At 43.9% G+C, this 13,294-nt stretch overlaps 1 protein-coding gene and 26 non-coding genes across 28 annotated transcripts in view; all 27 read right to left on the bottom strand.

Moving 5' to 3' along the window:
- The window catches only part of itpr3 (inositol 1,4,5-trisphosphate receptor, type 3), a 135,211-nt gene that overhangs the window by 86,245 nt on the left and 35,672 nt on the right, over window positions 1-13,294 (bottom strand). The window lies entirely within an intron of this gene.
- trnak-uuu (transfer RNA lysine (anticodon UUU)) lies at window positions 7-79 on the bottom strand. The gene has a single exon. It is a non-coding gene; the product is annotated as a tRNA-Lys (tRNA).
- trnak-uuu (transfer RNA lysine (anticodon UUU)) lies at window positions 326-398 on the bottom strand. The gene has a single exon. It is a non-coding gene; the product is annotated as a tRNA-Lys (tRNA).
- Window positions 2,098-2,170, bottom strand: trnak-uuu (transfer RNA lysine (anticodon UUU)). The gene has a single exon. It is a non-coding gene; the product is annotated as a tRNA-Lys (tRNA).
- Window positions 2,543-2,615, bottom strand: trnak-uuu (transfer RNA lysine (anticodon UUU)). Its single transcript has one exon. It is a non-coding gene; the product is annotated as a tRNA-Lys (tRNA).
- On the bottom strand, window positions 2,852-2,924 carry trnak-uuu (transfer RNA lysine (anticodon UUU)). Its single transcript has one exon. It is a non-coding gene; the product is annotated as a tRNA-Lys (tRNA).
- trnak-uuu (transfer RNA lysine (anticodon UUU)) lies at window positions 3,187-3,259 on the bottom strand. Its single transcript has one exon. It is a non-coding gene; the product is annotated as a tRNA-Lys (tRNA).
- trnak-uuu (transfer RNA lysine (anticodon UUU)) lies at window positions 3,527-3,599 on the bottom strand. The gene has a single exon. It is a non-coding gene; the product is annotated as a tRNA-Lys (tRNA).
- trnak-uuu (transfer RNA lysine (anticodon UUU)) lies at window positions 3,846-3,918 on the bottom strand. The gene has a single exon. It is a non-coding gene; the product is annotated as a tRNA-Lys (tRNA).
- Window positions 4,216-4,288, bottom strand: trnak-uuu (transfer RNA lysine (anticodon UUU)). The gene has a single exon. It is a non-coding gene; the product is annotated as a tRNA-Lys (tRNA).
- Window positions 4,525-4,597, bottom strand: trnak-uuu (transfer RNA lysine (anticodon UUU)). Its single transcript has one exon. It is a non-coding gene; the product is annotated as a tRNA-Lys (tRNA).
- On the bottom strand, window positions 4,910-4,982 carry trnak-uuu (transfer RNA lysine (anticodon UUU)). Its single transcript has one exon. It is a non-coding gene; the product is annotated as a tRNA-Lys (tRNA).
- trnak-uuu (transfer RNA lysine (anticodon UUU)) lies at window positions 5,229-5,301 on the bottom strand. Its single transcript has one exon. It is a non-coding gene; the product is annotated as a tRNA-Lys (tRNA).
- On the bottom strand, window positions 5,599-5,671 carry trnak-uuu (transfer RNA lysine (anticodon UUU)). The gene has a single exon. It is a non-coding gene; the product is annotated as a tRNA-Lys (tRNA).
- trnak-uuu (transfer RNA lysine (anticodon UUU)) lies at window positions 5,918-5,990 on the bottom strand. The gene has a single exon. It is a non-coding gene; the product is annotated as a tRNA-Lys (tRNA).
- trnak-uuu (transfer RNA lysine (anticodon UUU)) lies at window positions 6,288-6,360 on the bottom strand. The gene has a single exon. It is a non-coding gene; the product is annotated as a tRNA-Lys (tRNA).
- On the bottom strand, window positions 6,673-6,745 carry trnak-uuu (transfer RNA lysine (anticodon UUU)). The gene has a single exon. It is a non-coding gene; the product is annotated as a tRNA-Lys (tRNA).
- Window positions 7,043-7,115, bottom strand: trnak-uuu (transfer RNA lysine (anticodon UUU)). The gene has a single exon. It is a non-coding gene; the product is annotated as a tRNA-Lys (tRNA).
- trnak-uuu (transfer RNA lysine (anticodon UUU)) lies at window positions 7,747-7,819 on the bottom strand. The gene has a single exon. It is a non-coding gene; the product is annotated as a tRNA-Lys (tRNA).
- On the bottom strand, window positions 8,374-8,446 carry trnak-uuu (transfer RNA lysine (anticodon UUU)). Its single transcript has one exon. It is a non-coding gene; the product is annotated as a tRNA-Lys (tRNA).
- On the bottom strand, window positions 8,729-8,801 carry trnak-uuu (transfer RNA lysine (anticodon UUU)). The gene has a single exon. It is a non-coding gene; the product is annotated as a tRNA-Lys (tRNA).
- trnak-uuu (transfer RNA lysine (anticodon UUU)) lies at window positions 9,388-9,460 on the bottom strand. Its single transcript has one exon. It is a non-coding gene; the product is annotated as a tRNA-Lys (tRNA).
- trnak-uuu (transfer RNA lysine (anticodon UUU)) lies at window positions 9,697-9,769 on the bottom strand. Its single transcript has one exon. It is a non-coding gene; the product is annotated as a tRNA-Lys (tRNA).
- trnak-uuu (transfer RNA lysine (anticodon UUU)) lies at window positions 10,067-10,139 on the bottom strand. Its single transcript has one exon. It is a non-coding gene; the product is annotated as a tRNA-Lys (tRNA).
- trnak-uuu (transfer RNA lysine (anticodon UUU)) lies at window positions 10,386-10,458 on the bottom strand. Its single transcript has one exon. It is a non-coding gene; the product is annotated as a tRNA-Lys (tRNA).
- On the bottom strand, window positions 12,533-12,605 carry trnak-uuu (transfer RNA lysine (anticodon UUU)). Its single transcript has one exon. It is a non-coding gene; the product is annotated as a tRNA-Lys (tRNA).
- trnak-uuu (transfer RNA lysine (anticodon UUU)) lies at window positions 13,038-13,110 on the bottom strand. The gene has a single exon. It is a non-coding gene; the product is annotated as a tRNA-Lys (tRNA).

The raw sequence follows: 13,294 nt of genomic DNA, 5'->3' as shown, positions 1-13,294 counted from the left end.
TATTGTCGCCTGAACAGGGACTTGAACCCTGGACCCTCAGATTAAAAGTCTGATGCTCTACCGTCTGAGCTACCCAGGCCCTATGTGGACTAGCTCCTGGCATTCTGGCAGAGACTGTCATAGAAAACACAAATCAGATACTGACACTTCAGATACTGAATTTAAGATACTGAATTTCAGATACTGACAGTTTCAGGTCTCATGAGGCAAACATGTAAAAAGCTGATGTTGTCCAACTTACAAGTCTGGTTGGTTGCACAAATGCCGTTTGGAGAAAACTATCCAGTGGAGTCTAGATTGTAACCACCTAAATTCATTTCATTGTCGCCTGAACAGGGACTTGAACCCTGGACCCTCAGATTAAAAGTCTGATGCTCTACCGTCTGAGCTACCCAGGCCCTATGTGGACTAGCTCCTGGCATTCTAGCAGAGACTGTCATAGAAAAGACAAATCAGATACTGACACTTCAGGGACTGACACTTCAGGGACTGACACTTCAGGGACTGACACTTCAGGGACTGACACTTCAGGGACTGACACTTCAGGGACTGACACTTCAGGGACTGACAGTTGAGGTAAACTTTAACTCTTTCAGGTCTCATGAGACAAACATGTAAAAAGCTGATGTGGTCCAACTTACAAGTCTGGTTGGTTGCACAGATGCCGTTTGGAGAAAACTATCCAGTGGAGTCTAGATTGTAACCACCTAAATTCATTTCAATGTCGCCTGAACAGGGGGTTGAACTATGGACCCTCAGATTAAAAGTCTAACGCTCTACCGTCTGAGCTACCCAGGCCATATTTGGACTAGCTACTGGCATTCAGGCAGAGACTGGTATAGAAAAGACACTTCAGGTACTGACACTTCAGGTACTGACACTTCAGGTACTGACACTTCAGGTACTGACACTTCAGGTACTGACAGTTGAGATACTGACAGTTGAGGTAAAGGTTAACTTCTTCAGGTCTCATGAGGGAAACATGTAAAAAGCTGATGTTGTCCAACTTACAAGTCTGGTTGGTTGCACAGATGCCGTTTGGAGAAAATATTCTACAAGAGTCTGGATTATAACCACCTAAATTCATTTCATTGTCACCTGAACAGGGACTTGAACCCTGGACCCTCAGATTAATGTCTGATGCTCTACCGTCTGAGCTACCCAGTCCCTATGTGGAATAGCTCCTGGCATTCTGGCAGAGACTGGCATAGAAAAGACACTTCAGATACTGACTTTCAGATACTGACAGTTGAGGTAAAGGTTAACTTTTTCAGGTCTCATTAGGCAAACATGTAAAAACCTGATTTGTCCAACTTACAAGTCTGGTTGGTTGCACAGATGCCGTTTGGAGAAAACTATCCAGTGGAGTCTAGATTGTAACCACCTAAATTCATTTCATTGTCGCCTGAACAGGGACTCGAACCCTGGACCCACAGATTAAAAGTCTGACGCTCTACCGTCTGAGCTACCCAGGACCTATGTGGACTAGCTACTGGCATTCAGGCAGAGACTGGTATAGAAAAGACACTTCAGGTACTGACACTTCGGGTACTGACACTTCAGGTACTGACACTTCAGGTACTGAGACTTCAGGTACTGACACTTCAGGTACTGACAGTTGAGGTAAAGGTTAACTTTTTCAGGTGTCATGAGGCAAACATGTAAAAACCTGATATTGTCCAACTTATAAGTCTGGTTGGTTACACAGATACCGTTTAGAGAAAAGTAGTCACTAGAGTCTAGATTGTAACCACCTAAATTCATTTCAATGTCGCCTGAACAGGGGGTTGAACTATGGACCCTCAGATTAAAAGTCTAACGCTCTACCGTCTGAGCTACCCAGGCCCTATGTTATCTAGCTCCTGGCATTCTGGCAGAGACTGTCATAGAAAAGACAAATCAGATACTGACACTTCAGATACTGACACTTCAGGTACTGACAGTTGAGGTAAAGGTTAACTTTTTCAGGTCTCATGAGGGAAACATCTAAAAAGCTGATGTTGTCCAACTTACAAGTCTGGTTGGTTTCACAGATGCCTTTTGGAGAAAATATTCTACAAGAGTCTGGATTATAACCACCTAAATTCATTTCATTGTCGCCTGAACAGGGACTTGAACCCTGGACCCTCAGATTAAAAGTCTGATGCTCTACCGTCTGAGCTACCCAGGCCCTATGTGGACTAGCTCCTGGCATTCTGGCAATGACTGGCATAGAAAAGACAAATCAGATGCTGACACTTCAGGTGCTGACACTTCAGGTGCTGACACTTCAGGTGCTGACACTTCAGGTGCTGACACTTCAGGTGCTGACACTTCAGGTGCTGACACTTCAGGTGCTGACACTTCAGGTGCTGACACTTCAGGTGCTGACACTTCAGGTGCTGACAGTTGAGGTAAAGGTTAACTTCTTCAGGTCTCATGAGGGAAACATGTAAAAAGCTGATGTTGTCCAACTTACAAGTCTGGTTGGTTGCACAGATGCCGTTTGGAGAAAATATTCTACAAGAGTCTGGATTATAACCACCTAAATTCATTTCATTGTCGCCTGAACAGGGACTTGAACCCTGGACCCTCAGATTAAAAGTCTGATGCTCTACCGTCTGAGCTACCCAGGCCCTATTTTATCTAGCTACTGGCATTCTGGCAGAGACTGGCATAGAAAAGACACTTCAGATACTGAATGTCAGATACTGACAGTTGAGGTAAACTTTAACTCTTTCAGGTCTCATGAGACAAACATGTAAAAAGCTAATGTTGTCCAACTTACAAGTCTGGTTGGTTGCACAGATGCCGTTTGGAGAAAACTATCCAGTAGAGTCTAGATTGTAACCACCTAAATTCATTTCATTGTCGCCTGAACCGGGACTTTAACCCTGGACCCTCAGATTAAAAGTCTGATGCTCTACCGTCTGAGCTACCCAGGCCCTATGTTATCTAGCTCCTGGGATTCTGGCAGAGACTGTCATAGAAAAGACAAATCAGATACTGACACTTCAGGTACTGACACTTCAGGTACTGACACTTCAGATACTGAATTTCAGATACTGACAGTTTCAGGTCTCATGAGGCAAACATGTAAAAAGCTGATGTTGTCCAACTTACAAGTCTGGTTGGTTGCACAAATGCCGTTTGGAGAAAACTATCCAGTGGAGTCTAGATTGTAACGACCTAAATTAATTTCATTGTCGCCTGAACAGGGACTTGAACCCTGGACCCTCAGATTAAAAGTCTGATGCTCTACCGTCTGAGCTACCCAGGCCCTATGTGGACTAGCTACTGGCATTCAGGCAGAGACTGGTATAGAAAAGACACTTCAGATACTGACACTTCAGGTACTGACACTTCGAGTACTGACACTTCAGGTACTGACAGTTGAGGTAAACTTTAACTCTTTCAGGTCTCATGAGGTAAACATGTAAAAAGCTGATGTTGTCCAACTTACAAGTCTGGTTGGTTGCACAGATGCCGTTTGGAGAAAACTATCCAGTAGAGTCTAGATTGTAACCACCTAAATTAATTTTATTGTCGCCTGAACAGGGACTTGAACCCTGGACCCTCAGATTAAAAGTCTGATGCTCTACCGTCTGAGCTACCCAGGCCCTATGTGGACTAGCTCCTGGCATTCTGGCAGAGACTGTCATAGAAAACACAAATCAGATACTGACACTTCAGATACTGAATTTAAGATACTGAATTTCAGATACTGACAGTTTCAGGTCTCATGAGGCAAACATGTAAAAAGCTGATGTTGTCGAACTTACAAGTCTGGTTGGTTGCACAAATGCCGTTTGGAGAAAACTATCCAGTGGAGTCTAGATTGTAACCACCTAAATTCATTTCATTGTCGCCTGAACAGGGACTTGAACCCTGGACCCTCAGATTAAAAGTCTGATGCTCTACCGTCTGAGCTACCCAGGCCATATTTGGACTAGCTACTGGCACTCAGGCAGAGACTGGTATAGAAAAGACACTTCAGGTACTGACACTTCAGGTACTGACACTTCAGATACTGACACTTCAGATACTGACACTTCAGATACTGACACTTCAGATACTGACAGTTGAGGTAAACTTTAACTCTTTCAGGTCTCATGAGACAAACATGTAAAAAGCTGATGTGGTCCAACTTACAAGTCTGATTGGTTGCACAGATACCGTTTAGAGAAAAGTAGTCACTAGAGTCTAGATTGTAACCACCTAAATTCATTTCATTGTCGCCTGAACAGGGACTTGAACCCTGGACCCTCAGATTAAAAGTCTGATGCTCTACCGTCTGAGCTACCCAGGCCTGATGTGGACCACCTCCTGGCATTCTGGCAGAGACTGGCATAGAAAAGACACTTCAGATACTGAATTTCAGATACTGACAGTTGAGGTATAGGTTAACTTTTTCAGGTCTCATGAGGCAAACATGTAAAAACCTGATGTTGTCCAACTTACAAGTCTGGTTGGTTGCACAAATGCCGTTTGGAGAAAACTATCCAGTGGAGTCTAGATTGTAACCACCTAAATTCATTTCATTGTCGCCTGAACAGGGACTTGAACCCTGGACCCTCAGATTAAAAGTCTGATGCTCTACCGTCTGAGCTACCCAGGCCCTATGTGGACTAGCTCCTGGCATTCTAGCAGAGACTGTCATAGAAAAGACAAATCAGATACTGACACTTCAGGTACTGACACTTCAGGTACTGACACTTCAGATACTGACACTTCAGATACTGACACTTCAGATACTGACACTTCAGATACTGACAGTTGAGGTAAACTTTAACTCTTTCAGGTCTCATGAGACAAACATGTAAAAAGCTGATGTGGTCCAACTTACAAGTCTGGTTGGTTGCACAGATACCGTTTAGAGAAAAGTAGTCACTAGAGTCTAGATTGTAACCACCTAAATTAATTTCATTGTCGCCTGAACAGGGACTTGAACCCTGGACCCTCAGATTAAAAGTCTGATGCTCTACCGTCTGAGCTACCCAGGCCCGATGTGGACCAGCTCCTGGCATTCTGGCAGAGACTGTCATAGAAAAAACAAATCAGATACTGACACTTCAGATACTGAATTTAAGATACTGAATTTCAGATACTGACAGTTTCAGGTCTCATGAGGCAAACATGTAAAAAGCTGATGTTGTCCAACTTACAAGTCTGGTTGGTTGCACAAATGCCGTTTGAAGAAAACTATCCAGTGGAGTCTAGATTGTAACCACCTACATTCATTTCATTGTCGCCTGAACAGGGACTTGAACCCTGGACCCTCAGATTAAAAGTCTGATGCTCTACCGTCTGAGCTACCCAGGCCATATTTGGACTAGCTACTGGCATTCAGGCAGAGACTGGTATAGAAAAGACACTTCAGGTACTGACACTTCAGGTACTGACACTTCAGGTACTGACACTTCAGGTACTGACACTTCAGGTACTGACACTTCAGGTACTGACAGTTGAGGTAAACTTTAACTCTTTCAGGTCTCATGAGGTAAACATGTAAAAAGCTGATGTTGTCCAACTTACAAGTCTGGTTGGTTGCACAGATGCCGTTTGGAGAAAACTATCCAGTAGAGTCTAGATTGTAACCACCTAATTTAATTTTATTGTCGCCTGAACAGGGACTTGAACCCTGGACCCTCAGATTAAAAGTCTGATGCTCTACCGTCTGAGCTACCCAGGCCCTATGTGGACTAGCTCCTGGCATTCTGGCAGAGACTGTCATAGAAAACACAAATCAGATACTGACACTTCAGATACTGAATTTAAGATACTGAATTTCAGATACTGACAGTTTCAGGTCTCATGAGGCTAACATGTAAAAAGCTGATGTTGTCCAACTTACAAGTCTGGTTGGTTGCACAAATGCCGTTTGGAGAAAACTATCCAGTGGAGTCTAGATTGTAACCACCTAAATTCATTTCATTGTCGCCTGAACAGGGACTTGAACCCTGGACCCTCAGATTAAAAGTCTGATGCTCTACCGTCTGAGCTACCAAGGCCATATTTGGACTAGCTACTGGCATTCAGGCAGAGACTGGTATAGAAAAGACACTTCAGGTACTGACACTTCAGGTGCTGACACTTCAGGTGCTGACACTTCAGGTGCTGACACTTCAGGTGCTGACACTTGAGGTGCTGACAGTTGAGGTAAAGGTTAACTTCTTCAGGTCTCATGAGGGAAACATGTAAAAAGCTGATGTTGTCCAACTTACAAGTCTGGTTGGTTGCACAGATGCCGTTTGGAAAAAATATTCTACAGGAGTCTGGATTATAACCACCTAAATTCATTTCATTGTCGCCTGAACAGGGACTTGAACCCTGGACCCTCAGATTAAAAGTCTGATGCTCTACCGTCTGAGCTACCCAGGCCCTATGTGGACTAGCTCCTGGCATTCTGGCAGAGACTGTCATAGAAAAGACAAATCAGATACTGACACTTCAGGTACTGACACTTCAGGTACTGACACTTCAGGTACTGACACTTCAGGAACTGACACTTCAGATACTGACACTTCAGATACTGACAGTTGAGGTAAACTTTAACTCTTTCAGGTCTCATGAGGCAAACATGTAAAAAGCTGATGTTGTCCAACTTACAAGTCTGGTTGGTTGCACAAATGCCGTTTGGAGAAAACTATCCAGTGGAGTCTAGATTGTAACCACCTAAATTCATTTCATTGTCGCCTGAACAGGGACTTGAACCCTGGACCCTCAGATTAAAAGGCTGATGCTCTACCGTCTGAGCTACCCAGGCCATATTTGGACTAGCTACTGGCATTCAGGCAGAGACTGGTATAGAAAAGACACTTCAGGTACTGACACTTCAGGTACTGACACTTCAGGTACTGACACTTCAGGTACTGACACTTCAGGTACTGACACTTCAGGTACTGACAGTTGAGGTAAACTTTAACTCTTTCAGGTCTCATGAGGTAAACATGTAAAAAGCTGATGTTGTCCAACTTACAAGTCTGGTTGGTTGCACAGATGCCGTTTGGAGAAAACTATCCAGTAGAGTCTAGATTGTAACCACCTAAATTAATTTTATTGTCGCCTGAACAGGGACTTGAACCCTGGACCCTCAGATTAAAAGTCTGATGCTCTACCGTCGGAGCTACCCAGGCCCTATGTGGACTAGCTCCTGGCATTCTGGCAGAGACTGTCATAGAAAACACAAATCAGATACTGACACTTCAGATACTGAATTTAAGATACTGAATTTCAGATACTGACAGTTTCAGGTCTCATGAGGCAAACATGTAAAAAGCTGATGTTGTCCAACTTACAAGTCTGGTTGGTTGCACAAATGCCGTTTGGAGAAAACTATCCAGTGGAGTCTAGATTGTAACCACCTAAATTCATTTCATTGTCGCCTGAACAGGGACTTGAACCCTGGACCCTCAGATTAAAAGTCTGATGCTCTACCGTCTGAGCTACCAAGACCATATTTGGACTAGCTACTGGCATTCAGGCAGAGACTGGTATAGAAAAGACACTTCAGGTACTGACACTTCAGGTGCTGACACTTCAGGTGCTGACACTTCAGGTGCTGACACTTCAGGTGCTGACACTTCAGGTGCTGACACTTGAGGTGCTGACAGTTGAGGTAAAGGTTAACTTCTTCAGGTCTCATGAGGGAAACATGTAAAAAGCTGATGTTGTCCAACTTACAAGTCTGGTTGGTTGCACAGATGCCGTTTGGAGAAAATATTCTACAAGAGTCTGGATTATAACCACCTAAATTCATTTCATTGTCGCCTGAACAAGGACTTGAACCCTGGACCCTCAGATTAAAAGTCTGATGCTCTACCGTCTGAGCTACCCAGGCCCTATGTTATCTAGCTACTGGCATTCTGGCAGAGACTGGCATAGAAAAGACACTTCAGATACTGAATGTCAGATACTGACAGTTGAGGTAAAGGTTAACTTTTTAAGGTCTCATGAGGCAAACATGTAAAAAGCTAATGTTGTCCAACTTACAAGTCTGGTTGGTTGCACAGATGCCGTTTGGAGAAAACTATCCAGTAGAGTCTAGATTGTAACCACCTAAATTCATTTCATTGTCGCCTGAACCGGGACTTTAACCCTGGACCCTCAGATTAAAAGTCTGATCCTCTACCGTCTGAGCTACCCAGGCCCGATGTGGACCAGCTCCTGGCATTCTGGCAGAGACTGGCATAGAAAAGACACTTCAGATACTGAATTTAAGATACTGAATTTCAGATACTGAATTTCAGATACTGACAGTTTCAGGTCTCATGAGGCAAACATGTAAAAAGCTGATGTTGTCCAACTTACAAGTCTGGTTGGTTGCACAAATGCCGTTTGGAGAAAACTATCCAGTGGAGTCTAGATTGTAACGACCTAAATTCATTTCATTGTCGCCTGAACAGGGACTTGAACCCTGGACCCTCAGATTAAAAGTCTGATGCTCTACCGTCTGAGCTACCCAGGCCATATTTGGACTAGCTACTGGCATTCAGGCAGAGACTGGTATAGAAAAGACACTTCAGATACTGACACTTCAGATACTGACACTTCAGGTACTGACACTTCGAGTACTGACACTTCAGGTACTGACAGTTGAGGTAAACTTTAACTCTTTCAGGTCTCATGAGGTAAACATGTAAAAAGCTGATGTTGTCCAACTTACAAGTCTGGTTGGTTGCACAGATGCCGTTTGGAGAAAACTATCCAGTAGAGTCTAGATTGTAACCACCTAAATTCATTTCATTGTCGCCTGAACAGGGACTTGAACCCTGGACCCTCAGATTAAAAGTCTGATGCTCTACCGTCTGAGCTACCCAGGCCCTATGTGGACTAGCTCCTGGCATTCTGGCAGAGACTGTCATAGAAAACACAAATCAGATACTGACACTTCAGATACTGAATTTAAGATACTGAATTTCAGATACTGACAGTTTCAGGTCTCATGAGGCAAACATGTAAAAAGCTGATGTTGTCGAACTTACAAGTCTGGTTGGTTGCACAAATGCCGTTTGGAGAAAACTATCCAGTGGAGTCTAGATTGTAACCACCTAAATTCATTTCATTGTCGCCTGAACAGCAACTTGAACCCTGGACCCTCAGATTAAAAGTCTGATGCTCTACCGTCTGAGCTACCCAGGCCATATTTGGACTAGCTACTGGCATTCAGGCAGAGACTGGTATAGAAAAGACACTTCAGGTACTGACACTTCAGGTACTGACACTTCAGATACTGACACTTCAGATACTGACAGTTGAGGTAAACTTTAACTCTTTCAGGTCTCATGAGACAAACATGTAAAAAGCTGATGTGGTCCAACTTACAAGTCTGGTTGGTTGCACAGATACCGTTTAGAGAAAAGTAGTCACTAGAGTCTAGATTGTAACCACCTAAATTCATTTCATTGTCGCCTGAACAGGGACTTGAACCCTGGACCCTCAGATTAAAAGTCTGATGCTCTACCGTCTGAGCTACCCAGGCCTGATGTGGACCACCTCCTGGCATTCTGGCAGAGACTGGCATAGAAAAGACACTTCAGATACTGAATTTCAGATACTGACAGTTGAGGTATAGGTTAACTTTTTCAGGTCTCATGAGGCAAACATGTAAAAACCTGATGTTGTCCAACTTACAAGTCTGGTTGGTTGCACAAATGCCGTTTGGAGAAAACTATCCAGTGGAGTCTAGATTGTAACCACCTAAATTCATTTCATTGTCGCCTGAACAGGGACTTGAACCCTGGACCCTCAGATTAAAAGTCTGATGCTCTACCGTCTGAGCTACCCAGGCCCTATGTGGACTAGCTCCTGGCATTCTAGCAGAGACTGTCATAGAAAAGACAAATCAGATACTGACACTTCAGGTACTGACACTTCAGGTACTGACACTTCAGATACTGACACTTCAGATACTGACACTTCAGATACTGACAGTTGAGGTAAACTTTAACTCTTTCAGGTCTCATGAGACAAACATGTAAAAAGCTGATGTGGTCCAACTTACAAGTCTGGTTGGTTGCACAGATACCGTTTAGAGAAAAGTAGTCACTAGAGTCTAGATTGTAACCACCTAAATTCATTTCATTGTCGCCTGAACAGGGACTTGAACCCTGGACCCTCAGGTTAAAAGTCTGATGCTCTACCGTCTGAGCTACCCAGGCCCGATGTGGACCAGCTCCTGGCATTCTGGCAGAGACTGTCATAGAAAAAACAAATCAGATACTGACACTTCAGATACTGAATTTAAGATACTGAATTTCAGATACTGACAGTTTCAGGTCTCATGAGGCAAACATGTAAAAAGCTGATGTTGTCCAACTTACAAGTCTGGTTGGTTGCACAAATGCCGTTTGAAGAAAACTATCCAGTGGAGTCTAGATTGTAACCACCTACATTCATTTCATTGTCGCCTGAACAGGGACTTGAACCCTGGACCCTCAGATTAAAAGTCTGATGCTCTACCGTCTGAGCTACCCAGGCCATATTTGGACTAGCTACTGGCATTCAGGCAGAGACTGGTATAGAAAAGACACTTCACTTCAGGTACTGACACTTCAGGTACTGACACTTCAGGTACTGACACTTCAGGTACTGACAGTTGAGGTAAACTTTAACTCTTTCAGGTCTCATGAGGTAAACATGTAAAAAGCTGATGTTGTCCAACTTACAAGTCTGGTTGGTTGCACAGATGCCGTTTGGAGAAAACTATCCAGTAGAGTCTAGATTGTAACCACCTAAATTAATTTTATTGTCACCTCAACAGGGACTTGAACCCTGGACCCTCAGATTAAAAGTCTGATGCTCTACCGTCTGAGCTACCCAGGCCCTATGTGGACTAGCTCCTGGCATTCTAGCAGAGACTGTCATAGAAAAGACAAATCAGATACTGACACTTCAGGGACTGACACTTCAGGGACTGACACTTCAGGGACTGACACTTCAGGGACTGACACTTCAGGGACTGACACTTCAGGGACTGACACTTCAGGGACTGACACTTCAGGGACTGACAGTTGAGGTAAACTTTAACTCTTTCAGGTCTCATGAGACAAACATGTAAAAAGCTGATGTGGTCCAACTTACAAGTCTGGTTGGTTGCACAGATGCCGTTTGGAGAAAACTATCCAGTGGAGTCTAGATTGTAACCACCTAAATTCATTTCAATGTCGCCTGAACAGGGGGTTGAACTATGGACCCTCAGATTAAAAGTCTAACGCTCTACCGTCTGAGCTACCCAGGCCATATTTGGACTAGCTACTGGCATTCAGGCAGAGACTGGTATAGAAAAGACACTTCAGGTACTGACACTTCAGGTACTGACACTTCAGGTACTGACACTTCAGGTACTGACACTTCAGGTACTGACACTTCAGGTACTGACACTTCAGGTACTGACAGTTGAGGTAAAGGTTAACTTCTTCAGGTCTCATGAGGGAAACATGTAAAAAGCTGATGTTGTCCAACTTACAAGTCTGGTTGGTTGCACAGATGCCGTTTGGAGAAAATATTCTACAAGAGTCTGGATTATAACCACCTAAATTCATTTCATTGTCACCTGAACAGGGACTTGAACCCTGGACCCTCAGATTAATGTCTGATGCTCTACCGTCTGAGCTACCCAGTCCCTATGTGGAATAGCTCCTGGCATTCTGGCAGAGACTGGCATAGAAAAGACACTTCAGATACTGACTTTCAGATACTGACAGTTGAGGTAAAGGTTAACTTTTTCAGGTCTCATTAGGCAAACATGTAAAAACCTGATTTGTCCAACTTACAAGTCTGGTTGGTTGCACAGATGCCGTTTGGAGAAAACTATCCAGTGGAGTCTAGATTGTAACCACCTAAATTCATTTCATTGTCGCCTGAACAGGGACTCGAACCCTGGACCCACAGATTAAAAGTCTGACGCTCTACCGTCTGAGCTACCCAGGACCTATGTGGACTAGCTACTGGCATTCAGGCAGAGACTGGTATAGAAAAGACACTTCAGGTACTGACACTTCGGGTACTGACACTTCAGGTACTGACACTTCAGGTACTGAGACTTCAGGTACTGACACTTCAGGTACTGACAGTTGAGGTAAAGGTTAACTTTTTCAGGTGTCATGAGGCAAACATGTAAAAACCTGATATTGTCCAACTTATAAGTCTGGTTGGTTGCACAGATACCGTTTAGAGAAAAGTAGTCACTAGAGTCTAGATTGTAACCACCTAAATTCATTTCAATGTCGCCTGAACAGGGGGTTGAACTATGGACCCTCAGATTAAAAGTCTAACGCTCTACCGTCTGAGCTACCCAGGCCCTATGTTATCTAGCTCCTGGCATTCTGGCAGAGACTGTCATAGAAAAGACAAATCAGATACTGACACTTCAGATACTGACACTTCAGGTACTGACAGTTGAGGTAAAGGTTAACTTTTTCAGGTCTCATGAGGGAAACATCTAAAAAGCTGATGTTGTCCAACTTACAAGTCTGGTTGGTTTCACAGATGCCTTTTGGAGAAAATATTCTACAAGAGTCTGGATTATAACCACCTAAATTCATTTCATTGTCGCCTGAACAGGGACTTGAACCCTGGACCCTCAGATTAAAAGTCTGATGCTCTACCGTCTGAGCTACCCAGGCCCTATGTGGACTAGCTCCTGGCATTCTGGCAATGACTGGCATAGAAAAGACAAATCAGATGCTGACACTTCAGGTGCTGACACTTCAGGTGCTGACACTTCAGGTGCTGACACTTCAGGTGCTGACACTTCAGGTGCTGACACTTCAGGTGCTGAAAATTCAGGTGCTGACACTTCAGGTGCTGACACTTCAGGTGCTGACACTTCAGGTGCTGACACTTCAGGTGCTGACACTTCAGGTGCTGACACTTCAGGTGCTGACACTTCAGGTGCTGACAGTTGAGGTAAAGGTTAACTTCTTCAGGTCTCATGAGGGAAACATGTAAAAAGCTGATGTTGTCCAACTTACAAGTCTGGTTGGTTGCACAGATGCCGTTTGGAGAAAATATTCTACAAGAGTCTGGATTATAACCACCTAAATTCATTTCATTGTCGCCTGAACAGGGACTTGAACCCTGGACCCTCAGATTAAAAGTCTGATGCTCTACCGTCTGAGCTACCCAGGCCCTATGTTATCTAGCTACTGGCATTCTGGCAGAGACTGGCATAGAAAAGACACTTCAGATACTGAATGTCAGATACTGACAGTTGAGGTAAACTTTAACTCTTTCAGGTCTCATGAGACAAACATGTAAAAAGCTAATGTTGTCCAACTTACAAGTCTGGTTGGTTGCACAGATGCCGTTTGGA

Source organism: Channa argus, chromosome 13, assembly GCF_033026475.1.
Source record: "Channa argus isolate prfri chromosome 13, Channa argus male v1.0, whole genome shotgun sequence".
Lineage (NCBI taxonomy): Eukaryota > Metazoa > Chordata > Actinopteri > Anabantiformes > Channidae > Channa > Channa argus.
The sequence above is the reverse complement of the archived record's forward strand: the minus strand, read 5'-3'. Positions and strand labels throughout refer to the sequence as shown.